General features: G+C 45.0%; 1 long non-coding RNA gene across 1 annotated transcript; it reads right to left on the bottom strand.

The window, feature by feature from the left end:
- Positions 1-10,033: 10,033 nt before the first annotated feature.
- LOC129603734 (uncharacterized) lies at positions 10,034-11,051 on the bottom strand. Its single transcript, XR_008693938.1, has 2 exons — positions 10,763-11,051; positions 10,034-10,528 (listed from the first exon to the last, which is right to left on the bottom strand). It is a non-coding gene; the product is annotated as an uncharacterized LOC129603734 (long non-coding RNA).
- Between the last annotated feature and the right edge of the window lie 3,253 nt (positions 11,052-14,304).

Genomic DNA, 14,304 nt, shown 5'->3' with positions numbered 1-14,304 from the left:
TTTCAGCATCTTCAAAGCCCAGAGCTTTTGGCAGGGAGGCCAGGGGGAAAAGTAGAAAGCTTATGGAATCTATAAATTTGAGATTATAATGAGGTTCTGTGAACAATACCAGTTTAGACCCCTGCATTACAACGTGAGGGCTAATCCCCAGCTCAAAAGAATATGCCTGTGATGACGGCAGGTTTAGTTCCGGTTGGGGTTTTGTTTTGATGGGGTTAGTTCCGGTTGGGGCAGAGTTTTGATTGTTGGGATTGTTTTCACCTGTTATGAGTGAGTATTTATTCTCTCAGTTTTCCCCTGATCCCTCGTCAGATCGTTGTCGTTAAACACGGGATCACTGACCAGGGCTGCCCTACCGTTTTTCGGTTCAGGAAGTTAAGATATCGACGAGTTGGCTGTGAGTTTTGTTTCTGATTCGTCAGGTGACCAGCGGTCACGATTGCCAATGCGTTTGTCACGGAAACCTTTGTGGATTGTTGTTGGTGGGATTTCTTAGTTTGATTATTTGTGATCTGGATGCCAAATGCCCAGGACTGTATAAAGAAGATCGCACAGGCGAAAGTTTATTTGAGACTGTGTTGCTGCGTTAGCCGGGAGCGTCGCATGTTTTGTTTTATCCATAGAGCCAAGTGTGGAACCCGTTTGTCAGATGTTGCTCTACGAAGAAAAACCCGGACATCAAGTCATCCGTTGTTACCCTGCTGGGTGCTACCCAGCTGCGGCCTCAACTTGAATCATCTGACCCGCTTAATTCACCGGAACGCACACTCCTTCACCATAACCTCCTCCACGGCTTCATTCCGCTCATGTTACTCCAACAAACCTTATAACCGCCACCCGCCTACTAACTTGTGCTTCAGTTTTCCGTAAGTAATATTATTATTTTACTTCATCTGCCTGCAGTCCGTATAGTGTCTAATCACGCATCCCTTTTTCTCCTTAGCGGAGACGCGGCGGTGTGGACGTTCTCGCGCAGCTCTTTTGTTTTGTAAACTGTGAAATAAATTGGTTAAAAAGAAAACGAGTCGATTCTGCAGCTTACTCTTGGAGTCCTTATTCGAGCGTGACCCGCTCGCTGAGTAAATTGTGACAATGCCCGTCAAAACCTTTCGAATTGTGAGCCAAAAATACAGAATCTTTATACTTTTTAGCCCTGTAGCGCCTGAGAAGTTCGTAGTCCCGGACGAGCAGAATCTGATTGAAAACAGTCTCGAGTTAGTCACAGACCGTAGAAACAACCCTCTTTAAAAAAAATGTTTTTTTTTTTAAAAAAAGACACTCCTTATTTTCATTTTTTTATGAACCATATCTGAGCAGAGATTTTCCATACAAACACACGGCTGAGGACCCAAACGCACAGCGCATTCTCGGAACGGGTGAATTTGAGCAGGGTTTATTGCACAACGTTGTCAATCAGTCCAGGTCATACACAGGATTTCTCAGCGTCGGGTACAGAGAAGGAACAGGCGAGATCAGGTCCAGGAGGCATGCAGTGGTTCGGTACATGGAGAAACTCAGCCATGGTACAGGTAAGGGCTAGACAAACTCACTGGTCAGACGGTCGTGCAAAGGTCGATATCCAAGCGACGGTACAGAGACGGGCCAGGCAGGAATCGGCGGTCAGAAGCAGGCAGGATCAACAACATGAGACAATCAACTAGAACGCTGGATAGTGGTATAATGACTAGACAATCTGGCGTCTGACTGTTGGCTGAGGTGGTGCTTAAGTACTGAGTGTGATTGCTTGATTATTGTCAGGTGTGCATGGTGAACCGGGATGAGAACAGCTGAGACGAAAACAGGAAGTGCTTTCAGATTAAAACAGGAACTGACACGAGTTGTGACACCCCGCTCTCGGAATTTAAGGCTCCACGCTCGGCTGTCTGGACAACACGTGCTCCAGCTCGCTGATTATACACTCCTCTTCAGGGCTCCACGGTTCTTGTTGTTGTTGTTTTTCTTCTTCTAAGGGCTGCTTCGGTCGGGAAGGCGTTGAATGCTATACTGCAGTAGGAATTCTTGGCTCTGTCGACGCTGTAGCGCAAGGCGATCTGCCCTAAAAAGAAAACTGTTTCAAAGCGTTCTACAGTCTAATAATAGTTGAATTTGCAAAAGAGGTCATACTTACAGAGTCTAGCGCTCTCTGGCAGACGAGCCCCGCGAGCGGCATGAGATACAGGAGGTGACGCAGACGAAATTTGTTAGCGCACATTTTCAGGAGAATCAAAGAAATGAGATCCGCCGGAGCTTTACCTCGAATCATACCTCTGCTTCAACATCCGACGAAGATCTAGCGTGAAGGCCTGGGTTCGGGTTGATTCTGGCACTTCACCTCCGCCTATACAGATGGAGCGGCAAATTTTCGTTGCCTCGTTGCTGCAGGATTTCACACTGATCTTGTCATGACATTAGCATGACCTAAGTAGCATTTCACCAAGCCCCCCTACACCAGTCATGACCCCCCACTGTGATGTACTTAATGCGTGGCTGCCTTGTTAACGCCCTCTAAACCATTTTTAAGAAATGACTTGCAATAGCACATTCATGCACCAGCTGGAGCAGTGATGTGTAATCCAGGCCCACGGGCAGATTAGAAGTGTGTGAGGTTTGTGTACTATATATGTGTACTATATAATATAAATATACTATAAATATATATATATATGGCTCGCTGGATAGCTCAATCGGTAAAGTCACAGGACTTGCAAGTTATCGCATAGAGACAAGCTAAAAACAACAACAACAAGCTTCAAGCTACCGCCTACCTCATATCATGAGAGACAATGAACCACATGAGATACCGGCTCAGACGTCGCCCGGTCTAACAAGGTCTGCGTCAGGTGTTGGGGAACCAGAGCACCTTAGCGAGAAGTGGGCTACTGGAACAAGAAAGAAATGGCTGAGATGCGAGAACAAGGCTCTGTTGGAATGCTACTACTCAAGTAACCCTAGTCAGAGGGGCTACATGCAAAGAATGTGCGGTGAATGGGAACGGAGAAACCCACATTCAAGGCTGACGGTGAAGCAACTAGTAGCTCAGTGTCCACAAACGGCAACATCCACAAACGGCAACTGCTATCACGACTTGAGATTGACGAGATGCAACACAAATGCTACGGCAAGGGGGAGCCAGGACTCAGAGGGGAGGTTTCACCATCTCCCCTACCGGAAATTGGGTACGAAGCCCCAATAAGCACAGATACGCTGAGCGAGGCAGCGACTGACCTGAAAGATAAGATCATGGCGAGATTGAACAGGCAACCCCGAACCCCACTACAACGGCTAAGTGAAGTACCATCAGAAAGTCTCATGGAAGATGTGAATGCAGCATTGAGAGCGATCCCTACCACAACAATCACAGAAACCAATGAGCTGATATACGCTTCAGCATCAGTGATCCTAGAGGTGCTTGGCCATAAGAGCAACCATGGGAGCCATGAGAAACAATACCCACCATGGAAACAAAGGTTGGAGGCAAAAATCAAGGCAGCTCGGAGGGAAGTGAGCCAAATGACAGAGGCCCAGAGAGGTGCAATGAAAAGACCGATGCCCAAGAGGTACAGCCAGATGACCATATGCACTCGAAACTGCCAAGCAAAGGCTACAAGCCTTGGCCAGCCGCCTAAAGAGATACACCAGAGATAACGAAGCCAGACGAATAAACCGGCTGTTCGCAACACAACCTGCGAAAGTGTACTCTCAATGGCAGGGTAATAACAACAGAGCAGACCCACCAAGGCTGGAAACTGAACAGTACTGGAAGGGTATATGGGAAAGGGAGGCATCACACAACAGTGATGCACAGTGGCTGGTGGATCTGAGGGAAGACCACAGCAACCTCCCTGAACAGAATCCAGTGACTATCACAGTGGCAGACATCCAACATAGAGTCTCAGGTATGAAAAACTGGACAGCACCTGGCCCTGACATGATCCACGCCTACTGGCTAAAGAAGCTCACTGCAATCCATGAGCGCCTGGCAGCACAAATGAACCAGCTGCTAAGGGATGGGACTCACCCTGAATGGCTAACCGAAGGGCGAACGATCCTGATAATGAAGGATACCTCAAAGGGCACAGTCCCATCCAACTACCGGCCAATAACCTGTCTCTCCACAACATGGAAGCTCATGTCAGGCATCATCGCAGCTAAGATAAGTGGGCACATGAGTCAATACATGAGCGAAGCACAGAAGGGCATTGGTAAGGATACCAGAGGAGCCAAACATCAACTCCTGGTTGACAGAACAGTCGCCCAAGACTGCAGAGTGCGACACACCAACCTGTGCACAGCCTGAATCGACTACAAGCAGGCTATGACTCAATGCCACACACATGGATCACTGAATGCTTGGAGCTGTACAACATCAACAGAACTCTAAGGGCCTTCATTGCAAAATCGATGAGATTGTGGGGAACCACCCTTGAAGCCAATGGGAAGCCACTTGCCCAAGTATCCATCAAATGTGGCATATACCAAGGAGATGCACTGTCCCCACTGCTGTTCTGCATAGGTCTGAACCCCCTCAGCCAAATAATAAACAAGACTGGCTATGGATACCGACTCCGGAACGGGGCCACCATAAGTCACCTCTACATGGATGACATCAAGCTGTATGCCAAGAGTGAGCGAGACATCGACTCGCTGATCCACACCACCAGGATCTACAGCTCGGACATCGGGATGTCATTCGGGCTCGAGAAATGTGGGAGGATGGTGACAAAGAGAGGCAAGGTAATCCACACAGAAGGGGTCTCACTCCCAGAAGGAACAATAGCAGACATTGAGGACAATTACAAGTACCTTGGAATACCACAGGAGAACGGCAACCTTGAACAGGCAACAAGGAATGCGGGAACAGCCAATTACCTCCAACGAGTAAGGCAAGTCCTAAGAAGCCAGCTCAATGGCCAGAACAAATCCCAGGCAATAAACAGCTACGCCCTGCCAGTGATCAGATACCCTGCGGGAATAATAAGGTGGCCAAAGGAAGAGATACAGACCACAGATGTTAAGACACGAAAGCTCCTCACCATGCATGGAGGGTTCCACCCCAAATCCAGCACCCTGAGACTGTACGCTAGTCGCAAGGAAGGAGGCCGAGGACTAGTGAGCGTGAGAGCCACTATCCAGGATGAAACATCCAAGATCCATAAGTACATCAAGGATAAGGCCCCGACAGATGACGTGCTGAGTGAATGTTTCAGGCAGTGGAGAACAGAGGATAAGATACTAGAAGAGGGACCATCATGGGAGGACAAGCCCTTACACGGGATGTACCACCGGAACATAACTGAAGTGGCTGATCTCAACAAATCCTACCAATGGCTTGAAAGGGCCGGGCTGAAGGACAGCACAGAGGCACTCATCCTGGCCGCACAGGAGCAGGCCCTGAGCACCAGAGCCATAGAGGCCCATATCTATCACACCAGACAAGACCCAAGGTGTAGACTATGCAAAGAAGCCCCTGAGACGATCCAGCACATAACTGCAGGGTGTAAGATGCTGGCAGGGAAAGCATACATGGAACGCCATATCCAAGTGGCTGGCATAGTATACAGGAACATCTGCGCGGAGTATGGAGCATGAGAAACTAGAGAAATACCAAGGGCTCAGAGAAGAACTGGAGAAGGCTTGGAAGGTGAAGGCCATAGTGGTACCTGTGGTGATCGGAGCACTGGGGGCAGTGACCCCCAAACTGGAGGAGTGGCTACAACAGATCCCTGGAAAAACATCTGAAATCTCTGTCCAGAAAAGTGCAGTCCTAGGAACAGCAAGGATACTGTGCAGAACCCTCAAGCTCCCTGGCCTCATGCACTTCCAGTCTACCTGTGGGCCTGGATTACACATCACTGCTCCACCTAGTGCATGACTGTGCAATTGCAGGTCATTTCTTAAAAAAGGTTTAGGGGGCAGCTACGCATTAAGTACCTCACAGTGGGGGGTCATGACTGGTGCGTAGACACAGAACGTACGCAGCCTTAAATTTATTTTATCCGAATGCAGACTAAAACGCCCATACTTTAGATTTCCCGATCCGTCGCCTACCACAAGTTAACCTACGTAACTTCTAGAGGTCAATAGGCCATGTCATTTTTCCCCAAGCGCAAGATACCACATACACACAAAGCAGTTGGTTAAGCAAAGCAGTTATTTACAGCAATATAAGCACAGGTAAATTCTCCACCGCTCAGCTGCAGCAGTTTATTTGTTTTAGTGGCCAACCTGACACCACGGTCAACTTGACATTTATTGCAATGGACAGAAATAACTCCATAGGAGGAAAAGAATTTACCACAAAACCACACTTTATTAACGTACAGTTACTTTTTTTCTGTACTGTTTTGATGTTTATTAAATTCTGGTAAGTCACTCCTCTTTGATTTGTTTGTGACTTTGTATAGTTTAGGTGGTCGGGGAGCAGACACAGTCTCTATGCGATAACTAAAACTAAGAGTGGGTGGCGGCTGTAGAGAACATGCAGAGAGAGTAAGACTGCGACTCTGCGTCCTGGGCTCCACTCTGAGTTGTCACAGAGTAGGGAGGCTAAGCAACATGGTCATGTTACTAGGGAGCGGAGGGGCTCAGTCCAATGAGCCCCTCCGCTCTCTAGTGGGATGGACGCCGTCTCTTCTAATCAGCCCAGGTTTTCCCCAAAAAGTGCTCCAGTTAGCCACAAAGCCCACATCGTTTGCAGGACACCACCTAGACAACCAGTGGGGGAGCGATGACAGGCGGCTATACATGTCATCGCTGGTCACATTGGGGAAGGGTCCAGAGAAAACTACGGAGTCCAACATTGTTTTGGCGAACAAACACACCGACTCAGTGTTAGTTTTAGTGACTTGGCGTAACCGGGCGTCATTAGCTCCTGCGTGTATTACGATCTTAGCGTATTTACGCTTATCCTTAGACAGGAGGTTAAGATAAGATTCAGCTACGCTAGCGGAGAAAACACTAGATAACAGTGACGATTAGCAGGACCTTTAATGAAAGGAACGCATGCTTGAGTGTTACAAGCTTGTTTTGCAACTCTTAGCAGTCGCTACCAGATATAAGACGATAATATTTAGAAAAGAGCGGAGAGTAACACATTACACACACAGCGGCAGCAGACCTCAGTAGCCAGAGGTGACGCGATACGCTTACCGTCAGTCAGCCAATCCACACACTCCTCAGCCAATTCCCTTCCTGCCTTCCAATCCAGCCAATGTCCAACATATAGGACATAGCCTATATATATATGTTGCACAGATTAATAGAAGGTAAACATGGTGAGTATCTTTATTTCAACTTATACATTCACACAATGGAAAGCATGGTGATAAGCTGAAGTTTCTTTGTTGTTCTTGAGGAATTTCCTGGCAAATCTGTAGATCAGGCATTAAACATCACACAGAAACCTGGTATGTCAGAAATCTAATATCAAATAATAGCATTTGGAACACAGAATACAATGGCATCAGTTTCATGACAGTTGAAAGCTCTTGTGCATCTGAACCAGAACTTGTGTCCAAATGAAGAGTCTCCCTTTTATTACTTCACATTCCTGGTTTACGATCCAGATCTCCTGGGCTAGTGGAAGAGTCCATGAAATGAGTCTTGGTAGAGAAATTATGAGACAAGTCTTGGTCTGGTTACTGATAAGGTTGTGGAGGACCCTGGTGAGATTTAGGTTGTGTCACCTAAAATAGCCAGATCTCGCAGGGCGGTCGTCGGTCCGGCTCTCGAGGTCCTTGATCCGCTGCTCCTGAGTCTGGAGCGCAGACTGCACAGATTTATTGCCGGCTAGGTCCACGGCTGGCCAGATTGTTCTGTCAGGGTCGGTGGGTGGCTTGACAAAACAAACCCACATGCACGGCACAGTCCAACAGGTTTCTTGATACAGAGCCTTTATTGTGCAGATTCCGGACAGGCAGATGACTCAGACCTCAGCACAATCCTCTACAAGAGGAACAGGTACACAACAGTGGTCAGGCAGGCAAGAGTAGGCAACGAAAAACTCAATGTACAGTACCGGAGGGTTAGGCAGTTCGGTGTCGGATAGGAGGCAGTGGTCAGCAACAGGCAGGCTCGGCAACAGTACAACATGGGCTAGACAAACTTGGCGTCATGTAACAGGCGGTGGTCAGAAACAGCCAAACTTGGCGACAGTACAACAAGGGCTAGGCAGGAGACAAGGTCAAAAACAGAACAGGACTGGTAAACTAGACTCGGTACAGAAATGCTGGAAAGCGGAAACAAATCAACGACAATCTGACGGATTGCAAAGGTGAGTACTGGTGTTTAAATACTGGTGTGATTACTGATTGCAGACAAGTGATGTGATATGAACCAGAAGTAAAGCTAGCGGAAGGCATGGACTGAGCAGAGACGGAAATGCAACAATAAAACCGGAGGTTTAACTCAAACATGACAGATATTATGTAAAAATCAAATGAAACACTTTCAGATCCCCCTTTCTCTCACTGACTGCATGCTCTCACTTGTGAGTTTTGGTTTTATTTAAAAAATTATAGTGTTACTGAGAAATACAACTTAAATACAAGAAATTTTTTTTTATTATTTTTCAGTAGCTTATATTATATTATGACCAGTAGCACGCACAAAGTTCTTTATTGCATAAAGTCAGGACTCAAAGTTTTTTACTACATAAAGTCAGAACTCAAAGTTCTTCATTACATAAAGTCAGAACTCAAAGGTGCCCTGTTTTGGAGGGAAGCAGTATCTGTGGGGCTGGGCGCAGCCAGCCGGGGAGGGGCGCATTAACATACAGGACAAAGAGTTGTTTTAGATTAGATAGACCTTTATTAGTGTCACAGCGGGGAAATTCCATAAGCAGCCAGCTTGACCGGCATTAGTCCGACAGTGGAAGCAGGTTGCAGTACAAAACAATACAAAGCCAAAAACACACGCACATACAGTGGCGGCATACTTTTCAGTCTAAAAAATATTAGACTTTAATGTCTCAGTAAGGTCTCTGTAAATTTTCATCCCATAACACCCTTTAGATCGTCCACACTGCCCCTGTCAATATGTGGTTCTCACTCCCCATCAGCAAACGCTGTGTTTTCTGGGCGTGTCGCAAGCGAAGCTGCTCACCACACCTCTGTGCGGAAGCGCATACCTTTTTTGTTGTTGTTGTTTTTTTTTTAAATTGGCTCCATGGATACGAGCCACCGCACGGTTAGGATACAATAGGTGGCAGTAGTGCGACATTGAGAACGCAATCCTCCACAGAAGAAGACCCACTACAGGACTGCATGAGAATAGCCAGCTGGTTCGTAGCGTTGTAGAACCATACGTCTACGATCCCGAATCTGACCCTGAAGCTGAAGAGGAGGCTGTTGAAGTCGCCACATTTCAGCTGATGCAAGATGTGTCTCATTGGTAATGTCGCATTTACTTCAATTTAATTGATTTATGTAATTTGCAAAGCGACTAGCGCTTGCTAATGCGTATGCTAAATGGCCTGTGCAGCTTCAATATTCACAACACGACTTACCTGGAAAACTCTCGTTAATAGAAAACACTACTTTAGCTTACATTATCCAAATAAATAAGTTTGAGAGCATAGCTGAAATAATATAAATACATTTTACATTTACACATTTCACTGTTTTGTCTTACTTGTGCTGCTGCTCTGACATAATTTTATTTAAAAATGTGCATTAATATTTAGAGCAATCACTGCATGACCTACCTGGGTCAAAACAACAAAACGTATTGGTTCAAATTATATATTGACCTAACATATTTTTACTGCTTTTAATTATGTTTTTTGTCATTCTTGATAAATCTGACAGTAATATGTCTCTGTATCTGAAGTTGTTACAGGTATCTAGTCTACAGAGGCTAGTGAGCTGGTGCTGAGGATTCCTAGGGTGAAGAATCTGAGTTGCCATCTCTTCATGCTTCTTCATGCTTGGGTTGTAGATGAAGGCAGTTTCCTGATGGATAAAACACTAAAACACTCATTGTATGATGGATGTAAACCACCTGTGGAATAACTCCTTTACCATTTGAGTAAAAATGTGTTTTTTGTGAGTGCAATACTCAAAGAATTTTTTTATTTTTTATTTATATATAATTTATATGCTTTTTATTTATGGCCGCTTCAACTTTATAGCTTACCATATTAGAAATAGAAAAAACATGTAATTTCAATACTATGATTTCCTGAATAAAAGTGTTTTCCCTTCAGAAACAGAGTTCAGTGAAATACATAATAGTTAAAGCCAACTTTATTGTAAACCAAAAAAATACACCACTACTCCAAAGCTAGAACAAACTGTTACCTTCACACTCCAATGTGCAATGTATAGGTTACTGAGTTAATTAAGAAGTCTGGGGGTTTGAGGTCAGAAGCTTTTGCAGGGCCCTGCAGACGAAATGTATGAAAGTAGGGTAAACAGGGAGATGTGGTGATCCTTGTTCTCATCACTATTTGGAAGACTGAGCGGAAGCAGTCCTCTACCAGATGGAAGCTGTGGCTGTCCTCACCATCACCTCATCGAAACAAAAGGTACTGCAATCAGAATTGTAGATTAGTGAAATGTTCATTATTATGTAGGTCAAAACCTTCTCTAATGTAAGAACACACAATACCAGAAAAAAATTAAACCAAACAAGAAGACAGGCCTGTCTGTGCTAAAACAACAATTAAACCGTTGTTATAATTCAAATATAAAATCTAAACAGTATATACCAATTAAAATCTTCTATTACGTATCTTACTGTTGGTACATACAAACTTACATACCTTCACTCCTGAGCTGGGCAGCAGATGTCCGTGTACCAACAGTCTGCAGTGATTTCTCTGTTTGACAGCCTCCTTGCATGTGGGCAACTGGGATGTGGCTCCCTACAGTATAGAAAAGACTGTTACATTTACTGTAAATTGTATTGGTCCTACAAATATAATGGCTATGGTACAAGCTATCGGTAACCGACCAGATAAGCAGCAGTTATTGTAGAGATGTGACTAATTAACTAAGCTTGCAACACAACACAGTAATCATTCCAACTAATCTTGTTAGAATTTGATAGAACAATGACATAACCCCAAATCACAAGTTGATTTAGGCTGTGACACAGGACGGGGTAATAACAAACATAACCGCGTTCATCTGCAGGTTCTTTTTGTAGCGATCGACCAGCTGTAGCTCTAAAGTGCAAAGGCCTAAAGGCATGCTAACGCAACACAAACAGGAGCGGCAGCACGCCAACAGGACAAAAGCTCGATCCACCGCTTCCTGCCTGTCGCCGATCGAAGGCCCATCGCTATTAGCTGTTCCCCACACAGGTGTGTGACTGCACCAACTCAGAGTAGCACATTTGAAAGGGACAAAGGCTCGGTTGACTCACTGTAGCCGTTAGCGACGCTAGCGATTAGCTTGTCTCACATGTGGGTTACTGCATTTTAAACAGACCCAACTAACATATTTAGATATCACAAGTATCAAGCACAAACTTACTACAGCGAGCTAGATCCACCGCTTCCTGTCTGTCGCCGCTGGAAGGGCGATAACGATCAGCTGTTCCCCGCAGGTGTATGTGATTACAGAAAAAGGACAGACGCTACACCCAGCGGCTCCCTGCCTGTAGCCGCTCGATGCCGTTACGATAATCATTAGCTTTTCTGCACACAGGTGTGTGGCTGCAGGAGCCCACATGAGCACATTTGAAGGGGACAAAGGCTCGGTCGACTTGCTGTAGCCGTTAGCATAGCTAGCTAGTAACTTGCCTCACACGTAGGTTACTACATTTTAAACGGACAAACTAACATTTTAAAACATTATAAATATCAAGCATGTACTTACTTCAGTGAGTGGATGACGGACTTTAGGAATAGGTCCTTTTTTCCAACAGGAGCCATGAAACAAATCCAGCATTGTACGCACCCTCGTTTGAAATGCACATACGTATAAAATGCTGAGGCAGTGTTTCTGGCACCGGTCCGTTAAAAATAAAAGTGACCCACAAATCCTCACTTGTTGATCCCTTGTTAAAGTGAATAGACTTTGGTGTTGGTTAGAACACCTAAGAACCGAACTATTTCTATGGGAGGACTTGAACGCTGCCGTGTTGGTCTGTTCACGGTGAGTGAGAGGGGGGAAATGGCGGAAGTCCAGTTTTGGTTCGGGATCATTGTGGGGGTGGTGGTTCAGGATTTGCAAGGAGATGTTCCTACCAGTGTGACGACACATAGGACACGGTCTCAGAGTAGTAGATCTCTCTCTCCATTGGATGAGAAAATTTACGTTTTCAAAATGTGAAAAAAGCAGGAAATGCATTTCTACCGTGCTCAGTGTGTGTATATGTGACCCATAAAGTTATAGGAACGCTCCAAAATGTCTAAAAAGTGGATTTTGCATGATATGAGCCCTTTAACACTAGGACTACTGGGTTTTCTAAATATACCAGTTCCTACTATAAGGTGTTCCTACGAAGTTAACCAGCTGTTTATTTCGTTATCAGTCCTTTCACTTGTACCACATAAAGTCAGTGCAAAGCTACAGCCGTGTTCCTACGAAGTTAACCAGCTGTTTATTTCGTTATTCCCTCTTTCATGTCCGTCTGGTGAATGAAAGTGGGCGTGGCCACCCACGTCCCAGAGCAGGGACACTGGGGGATGGGAAACACGCATCAACACGCAGGACAAAGACCTGCGTTTCTCTGCTGCTACAGCCTCGGCTGCGTTGGGTTGTTAGTCTCCCTTTCACCTGTACCTTATGAAATGTGTTCCTACGAAGCTGATCAGCCGCTTTCAGAATCAGAATCGTCTATATTCCCCTGGTTTGAACAGGGCAAACATTTTTATTTACAAAAAAAATTAAAACGTTCACATGTGATTTGCAATTGCTGCACTGAGCTCTTTTGCTTTGACGAGTTTTGTGTCTACATGAAAGCGGGCAGAACAACGTCCGAACCAATGAATACGTTTTCAGATTGACCGGTGATGCCGCACGGGTTGCTCTCAGTTACAGCAGCTGTTTGAAGCAGGGAAAAGCGAGTTAGCTGTCCTTGTCGATGCCTTGACAGTGTTTTATCATCTGTTTATGGTTTTACAAGGCGTAATATGACGCTTACGTTTGATCGTTGCTCGTATTCTTATATGTTGCTCGTAAGACTTATATGTCTTCTTTGGATTAAAAAACAAATGTTGAATGTTCTCAAATAATATAATATTGCCGTGCCAGTGTTTTTTTCATTGAAAACATGGGTGTTACCGGGTGGCAGACCTCTGGTCTAGATCATCCTTATTCACTTTTTTAAATTGTAGTAGTGTAACCTTACAGTAGTTAGTATTCCTTTTTATTTTTTTATTTTATGTTAGGGAAACGTGGCATTTCAGCAACTGTGTTTTTATTTGTAATTAATTATTGCCCTTGTTGACGGGGGACAGGAAAAAGGTGACGCGCGTTGGGTGAGAGCGGCATAAAGAAAAAAGTGTACATGTGCCGTACGGTCTTGTGGTGCATTAACACTAGAACTACTGGGTTTTCTAAATATACCCATTCCCACTAGAAGGTGGTCAAATGATCTGCTCGGCTAGCTGAGACCCTGAATCATCTGTGAACAGCTGCCTTTGTTAGGTAAAGAGGGCCATCACTGACGCACTCTAGGTGGTGGGTTGCGTGGGCTTGCTGACCCTGCTCCTGTCTGCAAGGCTGCACAGTTCCTATGAGTCTAAGAGTGACATCCACTGTTACAATGTTCAACCGCTATGTGCTTGGATTTACAACGTGAAAGGACGAGTGTCATTGTTGCGGTCTCACCGAAGGAAGCAATAAGATATCATCATCAATAATACAATAAGACAGTTTTAGATCCTTCTCAAATGTGGCGAAGCTTTGTTTATTTACAAAAAAAACTAGTTCAAATATTGTTTGCACTGTAACGTCATCAAAAATTACAGAAAAGATGACAGTACACTCATCAAGTTTTAACAAATGTGCAATAAAAAATATAAACAGAAAACGCTTGAAAACGTTTTTTATATTCCGTTTATTTCGTTATTACTGCTTTCACCTGTAACACATAAAGTCATTGTAGAGCTACAACCATGTTCCTACAAAGTTAACCAGATGTTTATTTCGTTATTCCCTCTTTCATGTCCGTCTGTTGAATGAAAGTGGGCGGGGCCATCCACGTAACAGAGCAGGGACACTGGGGGAAGGTGGAACGCGCATCAACACGCAGGACAAAGATCTGCATTTCTCTGCTACAGCCTCGGCTGCGTTGGGTTGTTAGTAGTTCTAGTGTTAAAGAAGAATACCACGTAAAGAAAATTGCCAGTAC

Source organism: Betta splendens, chromosome 24 (genome assembly GCF_900634795.4).
Source record: "Betta splendens chromosome 24, fBetSpl5.4, whole genome shotgun sequence".
Lineage (NCBI taxonomy): Eukaryota > Metazoa > Chordata > Actinopteri > Anabantiformes > Osphronemidae > Betta > Betta splendens.
The sequence above is the reverse complement of the archived record's forward strand: the minus strand, read 5'-3'. Positions and strand labels throughout refer to the sequence as shown.